The sequence below is a fragment of the Pinus tabuliformis genome, chromosome 2_2 (assembly GCF_031772625.1).
Source record: "Pinus tabuliformis cultivar Carrire ecotype Pingquan chromosome 2_2, CPIR1, whole genome shotgun sequence".
NCBI lineage: Eukaryota > Viridiplantae > Streptophyta > Pinopsida > Pinales > Pinaceae > Pinus > Pinus tabuliformis.
The window spans coordinates 462,938,713-462,951,880 of NC_142300.1; the positions used below are offsets into that span (position 1 = coordinate 462,938,713).

The 13,168-nt window shown below is 35.6% G+C and overlaps 1 pseudogene across 1 annotated transcript; it reads left to right on the forward strand.

Moving 5' to 3' along the window:
* Positions 1–2,315: 2,315 nt before the first annotated feature.
* On the forward strand, positions 2,316–10,963 carry LOC149193299 (laccase-12-like; annotated as a pseudogene). Its single transcript, XR_016255030.1, has 6 exons — positions 2,316–2,453; positions 2,563–2,714; positions 2,811–2,848; positions 9,462–9,671; positions 9,797–9,925; positions 10,030–10,963. The product of XR_016255030.1 is annotated as a laccase-12-like (transcript).
* Positions 10,964–13,168: the final 2,205 nt, after the last annotated feature.

A 13,168-nucleotide genomic window follows, 5' to 3' on the forward strand; every position in this document is an offset into this window, starting at 1 on the left:
ATGAAAATTTTACATTTTTACTATTAAAATGTTACAATATGCCACACTTTTATAATCAACCTAATTGTCAACCTCAAACATAACCTCATATATTGTTTTCTTCAAAATTTTCTCTTTAAATGCCAGAATGTGATATAATGTTAAATTGACCATATCATCAACGTTTTACTCTTACACGTATCGTAATATTGAAATCAACATCCTATTTTCATAATAGGACACAATATTGTAATCAAACCAAATGTCATAATATCATAGTATGACATTTAAGATGATGTCAATTTTTGAATATCTCAATGTGACAAAAACATTAAGAACTATAAGAATGCAACCTATCCCTTCAAAAACATTACAATGCAACACGAACAATAATAATGGTTAAAAACACAGATAACCTTTAATAGATATTCTAATAAAACATAACCATTTAAAAATTTCATATTATATCAAGATTAATGAACACGAGCACTAATAATTGTTAAAAAAACACATAACCCCTGATCGATGTTTTAATGAAACATAACCATTTAAAAATATCACAATACATCAAGGTTAATGCAACATAAGCCCTAATAATTATTTAAAAAACACATAATCCACACATATTCTAATGAAACATAAACATTTAAAAATGCCATAATACATCATAACCTTTGTTAAACATATAACATAAGATAGTCTCCTGAACCATAAAAGATGAACATAACCTTTGAAAAGTGTTATTATGGGACATAACCATTGATACATACCACATTATAAAGTAACTATTTTCAAATTATGAAATAACTATTTATAAAATTTATTTTAATTTTACAAATTATGATCCTTCCTCGTCCCTCCCCGAAAAAAACTCATGATATTATCCTCTCAAAACACACGTGATCGATAGAAGGTATGACTAGTCTATGACAAATTATAAATGTTTTTGACGCGTTCATGCGTAAATTAATAACGTCAGGGTCGTAAAGGGGAGATCTAACCATCGGATTCTAAAGTGAAACGTTTTAGGTGTGCTCCATATTGCTATCAACCGTAAGATCGAGAACTGGTCACAGTTCATTTTTTCCGGCTATAATAAAACATGGGGAAGGGCAAGAGTATGTGGAAAACAGGCATAAGATCGAGAACTGGTCACAGTTCATTTTTTCCGGCTATAATAAAACATGGGGAAGGGCAAGAGTATGTGGAAAACAGGCATGCGCGCTATATAATTAATAAAGCAAGCGTCTGACGCGCTATATAATTAATAAAGCAAGCGTCTGACGTGCTATAGAATTAATAAAGCAAGCATATGACGAGGTGGAGGAGTTGCTGGGAAAGTTATGGAAATTCCACAAGGATTTTTGTAAATTCAAGTTATAGTTATTAAATTTCAAAATTTTAGGTGTCTTAGACGTTTTTGATGGTGTTGAATTCATTTCCACTATCAAAAGCAAGATTCAAACACTGTTTCTACAAAAAAAAATTGAAATATTTTTACCCAGATTCCGACCACTTTTAACTTTCCGAGAAATTCCTCCATCTCGTTAGACGACTCCATTAATAAAGCAAGACGATTTATACATGCGGTGAATAAAAGTAAACGCCACAAAACAAAAATTAGAATGTACACTACTAGGCTGATCTTTGTCAATACGGTCGTTTACATAACTATTACAACTCTTATTAATGAAACGTTTCAACTTTGCATATTGGAAGGTTCTGTAGGTCTGTCAACCGTGAGATGGAGAACTGGTCACAGTTTTTAGTTTTTTATTTTTATTTTTCAACCATAGGAAAACATGCGGAAGGGGAAGAATCTGTGGAAAACAGGCATACACGCTCTAGAATTAGTGATGCAAGCATCTGACGTTTTATCCACGTGGAATTAGTAAACGCAACAAAATCAATATATTCGTACTACTACCACGTTCTTATTACAACTATTACAACTCTTACAACTCTTTTTATCGCCATTTCGTTGAACAGTTCCAGTCCTAATTCTCCTGTGCTCAGTCATTGATTTCAATCCATATTAACAATCCTTCACTAATTCTCACCAACCCCAGAAACCTATACTGATTGTAGAAGAAGTCTCCGTTGCCATTGGCAATTTACTTATATAAATCCTCGCAGGGCTCAGTTCCTCTCCAGTACATTGCATTGGTCTTCTTCTTTATCTGTCACGAAAATTCATTTGGACAGAGGCCGCTTGCTGTTTAAGAAAGTTTGTGATACCTGGAGAAGTTGAGTCGAGTTCAAACAGTTTTAATTACGAAGCGGAGGAAATACAAATCGGTTTTGTTAGCTAATAGCTCTCAAAGATTGGCTATACAATGGCAGAATTAGGGTTGAATCGACCGCATGTCAACAAAATGCTGCCATTTTCAGCGAAGCTAATTTTTCTGTTGGTGGTGTGCCTGAACCTTTTCATTGCTACAGCCATGGGAAGCATACATCGATACACGTTTGATGTAAGTGTCTCAGTTTTTGACCTCCAACCATTTTCGCATGATTGGTTTCATTCCATTTCCAATATTGTGTCCCAGAGTTAGGAAACTAAAGATATCTGGTTGTGTGAAGATTGAAGCCATGTCCGTAACAAGGCTGTGCCGAACACACAACATAATTACAGTGAATGGATAGTTTCCCGGTCCAACACTCCATGTTCACAGTGGAGACACTCTTATAGTGGAAGTCCGCAACAAGGCCCAGTATAACGCCACCATTCACTGGTCTGTAATCTGTAATGGTCTATTGTTCTTGTCTCCGTATTAAATAATGATGAATTTGTTTCTTATGCATAACACTCCATATTTATATATTTGCAGGCATGGAATACGGCAGTTCCGCATAGGGTGGGCTGATGGTGTTGGGGATTTTTCTGGTAAAATCCCAAAAACACACAAATAAAACTCAACACAGAGGTAATGCTCAGTTTCTCTCTCCATAGGATCTTTAACACGGGGAAGCTAATAAAATTTCTGAGAACAGAGATTTTTCACACCCATAATAAACTTGTATTAATTCATAAAAGGCCTGATACAAATTTCTTCCTCTTTCACTCAGAGGGATTTACCAAAAACTTTCACCAAAAACAAATTACTCTGTCCCTTTTACAAATAATTTTACACTGCTGTGTAAAATCTTCATTCACTGCTGTGTGAAAAGCTTTTACATTCACTGCTGTAAAATAAATTTACATGGATTTACTGTTGTAAAAGAGCTTTTACATTTACCACTTCTTGTTTCCCACTGCTATGCATTTTTTTCTTTTTACTTTCACTGCTGTGTGAAAAACTTTTCTTTACTCACACGCTGCTGCCTCTATTGCATTTCAACCACAAAAGAAAGCATTCCCATTACATATGTTCAACAACAAAATTACATTACATAGATTTTTCTTCTACAGAAAAATGGCGCCCCAATGATGCATGTCCTAAAAGAACAAGACGGAGGATTCTTCTCACATATGTGTTGCAGCATATATTACATACATTCAACCTGTTGTAAGATTCCTTTTCATTAGCTGCGAAAATTTTTCTTCTTCGCACTGCTGTGCATTTTTACACCTTGCATTACAAAAAGTCAACACCCTAAAACATAACACATATTCTTCATATGTGATAACAAAAAAAAACGACTACCAAAAAGAAACATACTATATTACATGCCGTATGAAAAACTTTAAATATTTCACCTAAAACTATGACTAAGTATTAAATGCATTAAATAAAAGCCGGCGGTAAAAGTAAAATTAACATTCTTGCAGATTGAATGAGATTGAAGTGCGTTGACTTGATCGGACGCAATTCGCAAGCTCAAGTCACACAACTCAAACGAAGTTTAATGTCCGGGGAATTGGTGGTTTCGGAGTTGTACACTGGACGCGTGGCAGCAACGGATTGTGTCGGAGGCCCTCTGACGAAAACAACTTTTTGCGAATGGTGGTGCGGGGAACTCTGGGTGGTTTTGCCAAACCACGCTGCAATAAATGTGCAGTTGAAATTAATATTTCAACACTCCCCTTTAATTTCAACTGCTGGGTTATCAGTCATACCCAAACATTTCCTCAAAAATTCAAAGCTTTTCTGGTCCAATGGCTTTGTCAAAATGTCTGCAACCTGTTCCTGAGTCCTGCAATGTTGTAGAACAATTTCTCCATTGTTCACCAATTCCCTGATGTAATGAAACCTTGTGTCAATGTGTTTCGTTCTCTTATGAAACACTGAATTCTTGGATAATGCAATAGCTGAGCTATTGTCACAAAAAATCACTGTTGCTTTTCCCTGCTCTTGGCCTAAGCTCCTCAACATCCTTCTCATCCAAACTGCTTGACATGCTACTGCTGTAGCTGCCACATATTCTACCTCTGCTGTAGACAATGCTACAATGGACTGCTTCTTAGAAGCCCATGAAATGGCTCCTGAACCCATGTGAAAAACATAACCAGAAGTGCTTTTCCGATCATCTACACTTCTAGCCCAATCACTATCAGTGTATCCAACCAAATCTGAATGTTCTGAGACATTATATAAGATGCCAAAACTTTTAGTACCTTTAACATACCTCAAAATTCTTTTTGCTGCCTGCCAATGTGCTTCCTTTGGCCTCTCCATGAATCTGGAAATTAAACTAACAGCAAACATTATGTCAGGCCTAGTTGCAGTTAAATACATAAGGCTGCCAACTATGCTCTTGTACAAACTAGGATCAAAATCCTTGCTGCTGTCCTCTTTGCTGAGTTTTAATCCCATTATTGTGGGAGTGATTGCTGCCTTGCACTCTTGCATATGGAATCTTTCCAATACTTCATTTACATATTTTGCCTGTGAGATAAAAATTCCATTTTCATTTTGATCTACTTCTATTCCTAAGAAGTATCTCAGCAAACCCATGTCAGTCATTTCAAATTCCTCCTTCATGACTGATTTGAAATTCTCAATGAGATGATCATCATTACCTGTAAAAATAACATCATCAACATATAATACAACAATTAGCAATTTACCATCTTTTTCTTTGATGTAGACTGTGGGTTCTACCTCACATTTGTCAAATCCATTATCTAGTAGATAGGAATCTATCCTACTGTACCATGATCTTGGCGCTTGCTTCAGCCCTTAAAGAGCTTTCTTCAATCTGCACACTTTGTGCTCTTCACCTTTCTTCTCATAGCCTAGAGGCTGTTCAATGTAAACCTCTTCCATTAACACTCCATTTAGGAATGCTGACTTCACGTCCATTTGGTAAACTTTCCACTTTTTTTGAGCTTCTATGGATAGCACTGCTCTCACGGTTTCCATTCTTGCAACCAGTGCGAAAGTTTCCTCATTATCTCTCCCATACTACGGCTTGTATCCGTTGACAACCAGCCTTGCCTTATGCCTTTCTATCTTGCCTTCAGCATTGCACTTGGTCTTGTAGACCCATTTAACTCCTATGACTTCTTTACCTTTTGGTAGTTCAACCAAATTCCATGTCTTGTTTCTCTCTATGGCATTGATTTCCTCATCCATATCTTCTATCCATTTCCTATCTTTAATTGCATCTTCGAAATGAATAGGGTCATCAACATGACAATACAAAGCAAACAAGGAATTCATTCCTTCATCATAAATATCACTTAAGTTTCTGAATTTCTTACCTCTTTCATTTGGTGTGTAAGTGCTTGAAGATGCACTTGAATTTCCTCCTTGTGGTGTGCTTGGAGAAGCACTTTCATTTATCCTCAAGGGTGTTCCTTGTTGTCCTTGTGTTGGCGCTGCTGTTTGGGGATGTATTTCAGCCACCTCCTCATCATCTTCATCATGAGACAAACAGCTTTTCACATTCCCTGTTTTCTCTATGCTTCCATCCCAAGCTTCCTCCTCAATGAACTGAACATCTCTGCTGACAAAAAACTTCTTGGTTGATGGGATATACAACCTGTAGGCTCTGGATTCTTCACTATATCCAATGAAGATGCATTTCTCCCCTTTACTGTCCAACTTCCTCCTTAGCTGATCTGGAATGTGTGCATAGGCCACACATCCAAAAACTTTCAAGTGGGTGACACCTTGCTTTCTCCCACTCCATGCTTATTCCGGCACTTTGTTCATCATTGCTTTTGTAGGACACCTATTCAAAATATATACTTCACAATGTACGGCTTTAGCCCAATAATCATTTGGCAAATGCTTTGCCTTCAACATGCTCCTCGCCATATCCACGATGGTCCTGTTCTTCCTTTCAGCAACTCCATTTTGCTGCGGGGTGTACCTAGCTGTAAATTGTTTATGAATTCAATTTTCTCTACAAAACCGTAGGAATTCTTTGGAGATATACTCACCTCCTCTGTCAGTTCTCAAAACTTTGATGCGCAACCCACTTTGATTTTCCACAAGTGCTTTGAAATTTCGAAATTTTTCAAACACTTCACTTTTGTTCTTTAGGAAATAAGCCCAAGTCTTTCTGGTGAAATCATCAATGAATGTTAGAAAATATTGGCTGCCTGCTAATGATGGAGTTTGCATTGGTCCACATAAGTCTGAGTGGACAATCTCTAAGGGTGCCTTTGCCCTTATGCTTTTACCCGATGGAAAACTTTCTCTGTGTTGTTTACCCAATATGCAACCTTCACAAAGGCTGTCCGGTTTCTCTATCAATGGTAATCCTCTTACCATTCCTTTCCTACTCAACAAGTTAAGACCTCCAAAGTTGAGATGTCCAAATCTCAAGTGCCACAACCAATTTTCATCCTTTGGTACACTTTGGAAAGCCTCTTGGGTAACTGCTGCAATTATTTCTTTGTTTTTCAAATCTGCCCTTATTCTGAGAGGGAACATCATGTTCCTTGTCATCTTCACTTCAGCAATGCATCGTTTGCTAGGTGCTCTATCCATGATGGTGCATACATCATTCTCAAAAAAAACATTGTACTCCTTTTGAACAAGTTGTCCAATACTCAAGAGGTTACATCTCATTCCAGGAACATAGTAGACATCTGCTATGGTTTTCTTCTCACCTTTCTTTGTAAATATTTTTACCTCTCCTTTTCCCATAACAGAAATTTTGCTATCAATTCCTAGTCTGACTTCTGATTTCACATTTTTATCTAGGGCTAAGTTCCCTATCATATGGTTGTTGCAACCTGAGTCTAAAAACCATATGTCTTCACTGTTTGTTTCAGCCATGTTACAAGCTAACAACATATTATCTTGACTGATGTTTTCTTTAATGACATTTGCATTTGGTTTATTACTCATATCATGCTGCTTCTTCCTACATTCATTTGCATAATGCCCATATTTTTTACAGTAATAACATTGGACATTGGATTTTTCATACCTTTGTCCTTAAGCATGATTTTGTCCTCTTTGTTGGCTGTTGCCTTGGCCTTGGTTCTGATTTGGATTGTTGCCTCTTCCTTGAGCATTTGTTGGACTGTTCCTTCCACCTCTGTTTTGGCTTCTGCCTCTTCCTCTCTTGTTTCCTCTGCATTGACCTCTTCCTCTTCCAAAGGACATCTGGGTCTTGAAGGCTCGCTCTAGAGATGAGTTTTCATTTCTACTCAACCTCTGCTCATGTGTTATCAGTGATGCATGGATTTCATTAACTGAAAAGCTTGAGAGATCCTTTGTCTCTTCTATGGTGGTGACAATCACATCAAACTTTGAGGGTAGGACCCTCAATATTTTCTCTACAATCCTCCTTTCTCCATGAGTCCTTATTTGTGTGACCAGACCAATCACATGTGTGAAGAATGAGTCAATATTGTCTGACTCCTTCATGCACAGGTTCTCAAAATCTTTCCTCAGCAATTGTAGTTTTGCTGTCTTCACTTTCTCCATGCCTTGATAGGCTGTCTTGAGAGTTTGCCATGCTTCTTTGGATGTCTTAGCTGCTGCTATCCTTGGAAACACACTCGGGTCCACTACTTGATACAAAAATACAATGGCTTTTGAATCCTTCTTCCTATTGCTCTTCAACAGATCATTCTCTGCCTGAGTTAATCTATTAAACTGATTTTCATCTGCTGGTTCTTCAAAACCATCCTCAACAAGTTCCCATAGATCTTGTGAGACAAACAGGTCTCTCATGGTTATTGCCCAGTAGTCATAGTTTTTCCCATTAAACTGTCGGAGCTGAGTATTAAACATGCCCATGCTAATGCTTGTGCTAGCCATTCCTTGCATTTTCAGCTATGCTTCTAAATCCTTGACTGTATATTTAGAAAAAACTAACTGTTTCTTCAGCAGCAACACAAAAACTGGTTTGAGAAATACCTGGATCCTTTTGCCTGAAACTTCACTTTGCTGGAGAGGATTTACTGTTGCAACAAAAGGAACCTTCCTTCAGCTTCTTTACACCTTCAAAGAGCCTGGATCTACTCTGCTCTGATATCACTGTTGGGGATTTTTCTGGTAAAATCCTAAAAACACACAAATAAAACTTACCAAAAACACACAAATAAAACTCAACATAGAGGCAATGCTCAATTTCTCTCTCCAAAGGATCTTTAACACAGGGAAGCTAATAAAATTTCTGAGAACAGATATTTTTCACACCCATAATAAACTTGTTTCTGAGAACAGAGATTTTTCACACCCATAATAAACTTGTATTAATTCATAAAAGGCCTGATACAAATTTCTTCCTCTTTCACTCGGGATTTACCAAAAACTTTCACCAAAAACAAATTACTCTGCCTCTTTTACAAATAATTTTACACCGCTGTGTAAAATCTTCATTCACGGCTGTGTGAAAAGCTTTTACATTCACTGCTGTAAAATAAATTTACATGGATTTACTGTTGTAAAAGAGCTTTTACATTTACCACTTCTTGTTTCCCACTGCTGTGCATTTTTTTCTTTTTACTTTCACCACTGTGTGAAAAACTTTTCTTTACTCACATGCTGCTGCCTCTATTGCATTTCAACCAAAAAAAATTCCCATTGCATATGTTCAACAACAAAATTACATTACATAGATTTTTTATCTTCAGAAAAATGCCGCCCCAATGATGCATGTCCTAAAAGAACAAGACGGAGGATTCTTCTCACATATGCGTTGCAGCGTATATTACATACATTCAACCTGTTGTAAGATTCCTTTTCATTAGCTGCGGCAAATTTTTCTTCTTCCCACAGCTGTGCATTTTTACACCTTGCATTACAAAAAGTCAACACCCTAAAACATAACACATATTCTTCATATGTGATAACCAAAAAAACGACTACATGGGGTGACTATATTGCATGCCGTATGCAAAACTTTAAATATTTCACCTAAAACTATGACTAAGTATTAAATGCATTAAATAAAAGCCGGCGGTAAAAGTAAAATTAACATTGAGTTGTACACTGGACGCGTGGACTCGTGGTAGCAATGGATTGTATCGGCGAAAACAACTTTTTGCGAATAGTGGTGCGGGGTAGTCTAGGTGGTTTTGCCAAACCACGCTGCAATAAATGCGCAGTTGAAATTAATATTTCAAACAGATGGACCTGAGTTTGTAACCCAATGGCCCATTCGCCCTGGCGGAAGTTACATTTACAAATTCAAAATCACTGGTAAAGAAGGGACGCTCTGGTGGCATGCTCATAGTTCATGGTTTAGAGCTACAGTCTATGGAGCCTTAATTATCTATCCCAAGAGGGGAACTGCTTATCCCTATACTGTACGGGATAAACAGTTTCCCATCGTTCTGGGTATGCAGCTTTAACGATACCGGTGTGCTGTTTTGAAGCAGTAATATCTAATTAAATAATCAAATAATCAAATAGAGTGGTAACTTGATCATAATATGTATTGTAACTCGTTTGTGCTTTGACAGGACAATGGTGGAATTCAAATCCCATTGATGTTGTGAATGAAGCGACACTCACAGGGGCTGCCCCCAACATTTCAGACGCTTATACTATAAATGGCCAGCCTGGAGACCTATACAATTGTTCTACTTCAGGTATCCGAATTTGTTGTATCTGATCTCATGTTTATCGATTTACTAATTGAGTTGTTATGTTGAATTATTGGACTGGCTGATATATCTTATTCTTGTTCATGCAGATACTACTCGTATTCGAGTGAAGGCAGGATAAACCAATCCTCTACGCGTTATCAATGCTGCAATGAACAATGACCTATTCTTCGCGGTGGCAAATCATTCAATGACGGTTGTAGCTGTGGATGCTTTGTATACAAAGCGTGTTCAGACCAATTTTCTGATGCTCGGCCTTGGGCAGACTACAGACGTACTTGTTACTGCTGATCAGTCTATTGGCAGTTATTACATGGCTGCGCGCGCATATTCCAGCGGGCAAGGAGTTGCCTTCGATAACACCACAACCACTGCCATTTTGGAATACGTTGGAGTTAACTCCACTTCCTCATCTCCCAGATGCCTGATTTACCGTTCTTTAACGACACTAAATCTATGACACAGATCAACGCGGCTCTGAGAAGCTTGGCCTCGCCCCAGCACCCAGTCTCTGTCCCTCAGACCGTTAAAGAGAATCTGCTGTACACTGTGGGAATTGGGTTGTTCAATGGAACAAGATTGGAAGTAAGTGTGAATAACTTTTCTTTTGTTCTGCCATCAACGGTGTCAATGCTTCAACCACACTATTTTGGCATAAAAGGCGTATTCACCGAGAACTTCCCGGATAACCCTCCTCTGCAATTCGATTATACTGCAGAGAATATAAGCATAAGCCTGTGGTCTCCTGTAAAAGACACGAGAGTGAAAGTGCTGAAATACAACACAACTGTGCAAGTGGTACTTCAGGGAACGAATATCGTTGTAGGTGAAAGCCACCCCATTCATCTCCATGCCTATGACTTCCACATCGTGGGAACAGGATTCGGTAATTACAATTCAAGAAGAGACCCAAAACACTTCAACCTGGTTGATCCCCCAAAGCGCAAGACTGTAAACGTTCCAGTCAATGGATGGACGGCTATAAGATTTGTAGCCGACAACCCTGCAATAGCATTATTGTAAACTATCACTCATTTCTTAATTCTTGTGCTAATATTACGATAATAGGATGTTAATGATATGATAATTTCTATATGGTTGTTACAAATGAAGTTTTTCTACATGTTATTTTGACAAATTGCATAGTTTGAAATCTAATTAAAATTTAATGAAGACATGATTGTATTTTAATGTATGTCTTTTAAGTGAGGTGCTTTGTAATTATACTATGTACTAATCATCTATTGATTATGCATATGAACTTTTTTTGAGTGACAATCATTAAATATTCTAAATTTTTATAATAAATTATTTAAAAAATAAATACTAAATTTTTAAATATCATGATTTCCAAATGAAATGAGGAAAAAAAACTCAACAATTATATGCTAAATTATTAAAAATAAATTAAATATAAATTTTGTTAATAAAAATAAAGATAAAAAAATATATAAAATATAATTATAATATGTTAATTTGTTTGTACTTTATCTTTATAACAATTTCTTTTCATCCTCTTAAACTATAACATAAAATCTATTTTCCTCTCCCATAAATATATTACAACATTAAAAATTATATAATACCTTTAAAATTTATATTTAACTAAATAAATAAAATACTTTTAAATTCAACTTGTATTAAATTTAATAAAAATATAATAAATTTATATATTTATTGTATTTGGGAAGTTTCTCTCTCAAACTATTTATAACTAGCATTTGCACCAGATGTTGCAAAGGAAACACCGATGAAGAGCATAAATGAAAAAAATGTGATATGTTACATGATCTAACTATAGCTCAATTTGAGTGAAAAATAAGTCAATATAAATAAAAACAATTAAAACCTAAAGAAAGTGACATCTTAGATTCAAACATTAAACATACATTAAATTCTTAAAGAAATTCCACTTCATAAAAAATTTCTAAAGCTTCTTTATCTAAATTAATATTCTTTATTTTACAATTCAATATAAAAAACAACTTAAAACTTGAAAACAATGTGATTATACATTAGAGATTCAAACACTAAAGTTATAATTAATCCTTAAAAAAATTCCATTCACATAAATTTTCCAAAATTACATAAACTTATATTTTCACAAAATTTATTATAAAATTCAATATATATAACATAAATATTAAAATAAAAATAAAAATATGCATCTAATTATAACTTTTTTAACAAACAAATTTACAAATAAGTAAAATATTAAGAATATATCAACAAAGAGATTCAATTTATTATTTTTATTAAAAAATTATTTGCTTTATGCATATAAAAACAAAAATAATTTTTAATTTTTAATTTTTAAACAAAAATTAATAAATTAATTTATCTTTAATATTTAGTAGGAAAAGAAAAAGGATTCTGAAACAAAAAAACAAACAAACAAGACATCGAATCAACTATCAAGAAGGAACATATAAATAACATGTCACTAAAGCAAAGAGAGGAGCTCAGGAACTCAGTTACCAAAATCATACTCTGCTTAAAAGTAACTCATTAATATAGTTTATCTTTTTAATTGCAAGAGTGTTATCCTAGAAAAGGGTATCAATATTTAAGGTATGTCGAAATTCACATCAAAAACTTGCAGGGTTACAAGGTAGACTAAACCATACCTTCGGCCTTGCTATTGTCTTCCTCATTCTTGAAAGATCCTTTTAGTCTAGCTCTACCTTTGTGAAATAAAGATAAGATGAAAGCGAGGCCAGAAGACAGTATTGTTGGATGATACAACATTTTCCTCCTATTGCTAAGACCTTGTTGTTTCCATGCAATTTTGTTTCTTTGATTAACAACATCCTCCTCCAATCTTAAAGCTGCATCTAATTGGTTAGAAATTATTGTTTTTCCTTTGCAAGCTTGAAAAATGGCCTCATCTCTCTGCCTCTTTAGTGCATGATACTTTTCAAGTTCCTTGTGGGCAAATACCCTCGTTTGGTTTAATGCCATCTCCAAATATGTTTTCTCTGCTTCGACAGAATTTCGTGCTTGCCTTTCAAATTCAAGTTTTGACAGAGCCTCCAAAATTCTTGCATCTTTCTGCTTAATTGCATTTTCATTCAATCTCAAAACCTCAACTAATTGTTTGGAAATCCTTTTATTTTCTTGCCAAGTTCCTTCATTTCGATGGAGTGCATCATTCCTTTCCCTATATAATTCATCTAATTGTTTGGCAATGTTTGCTTTCTCTCTGCAAGCTTCTGCCAGTTAACAAAG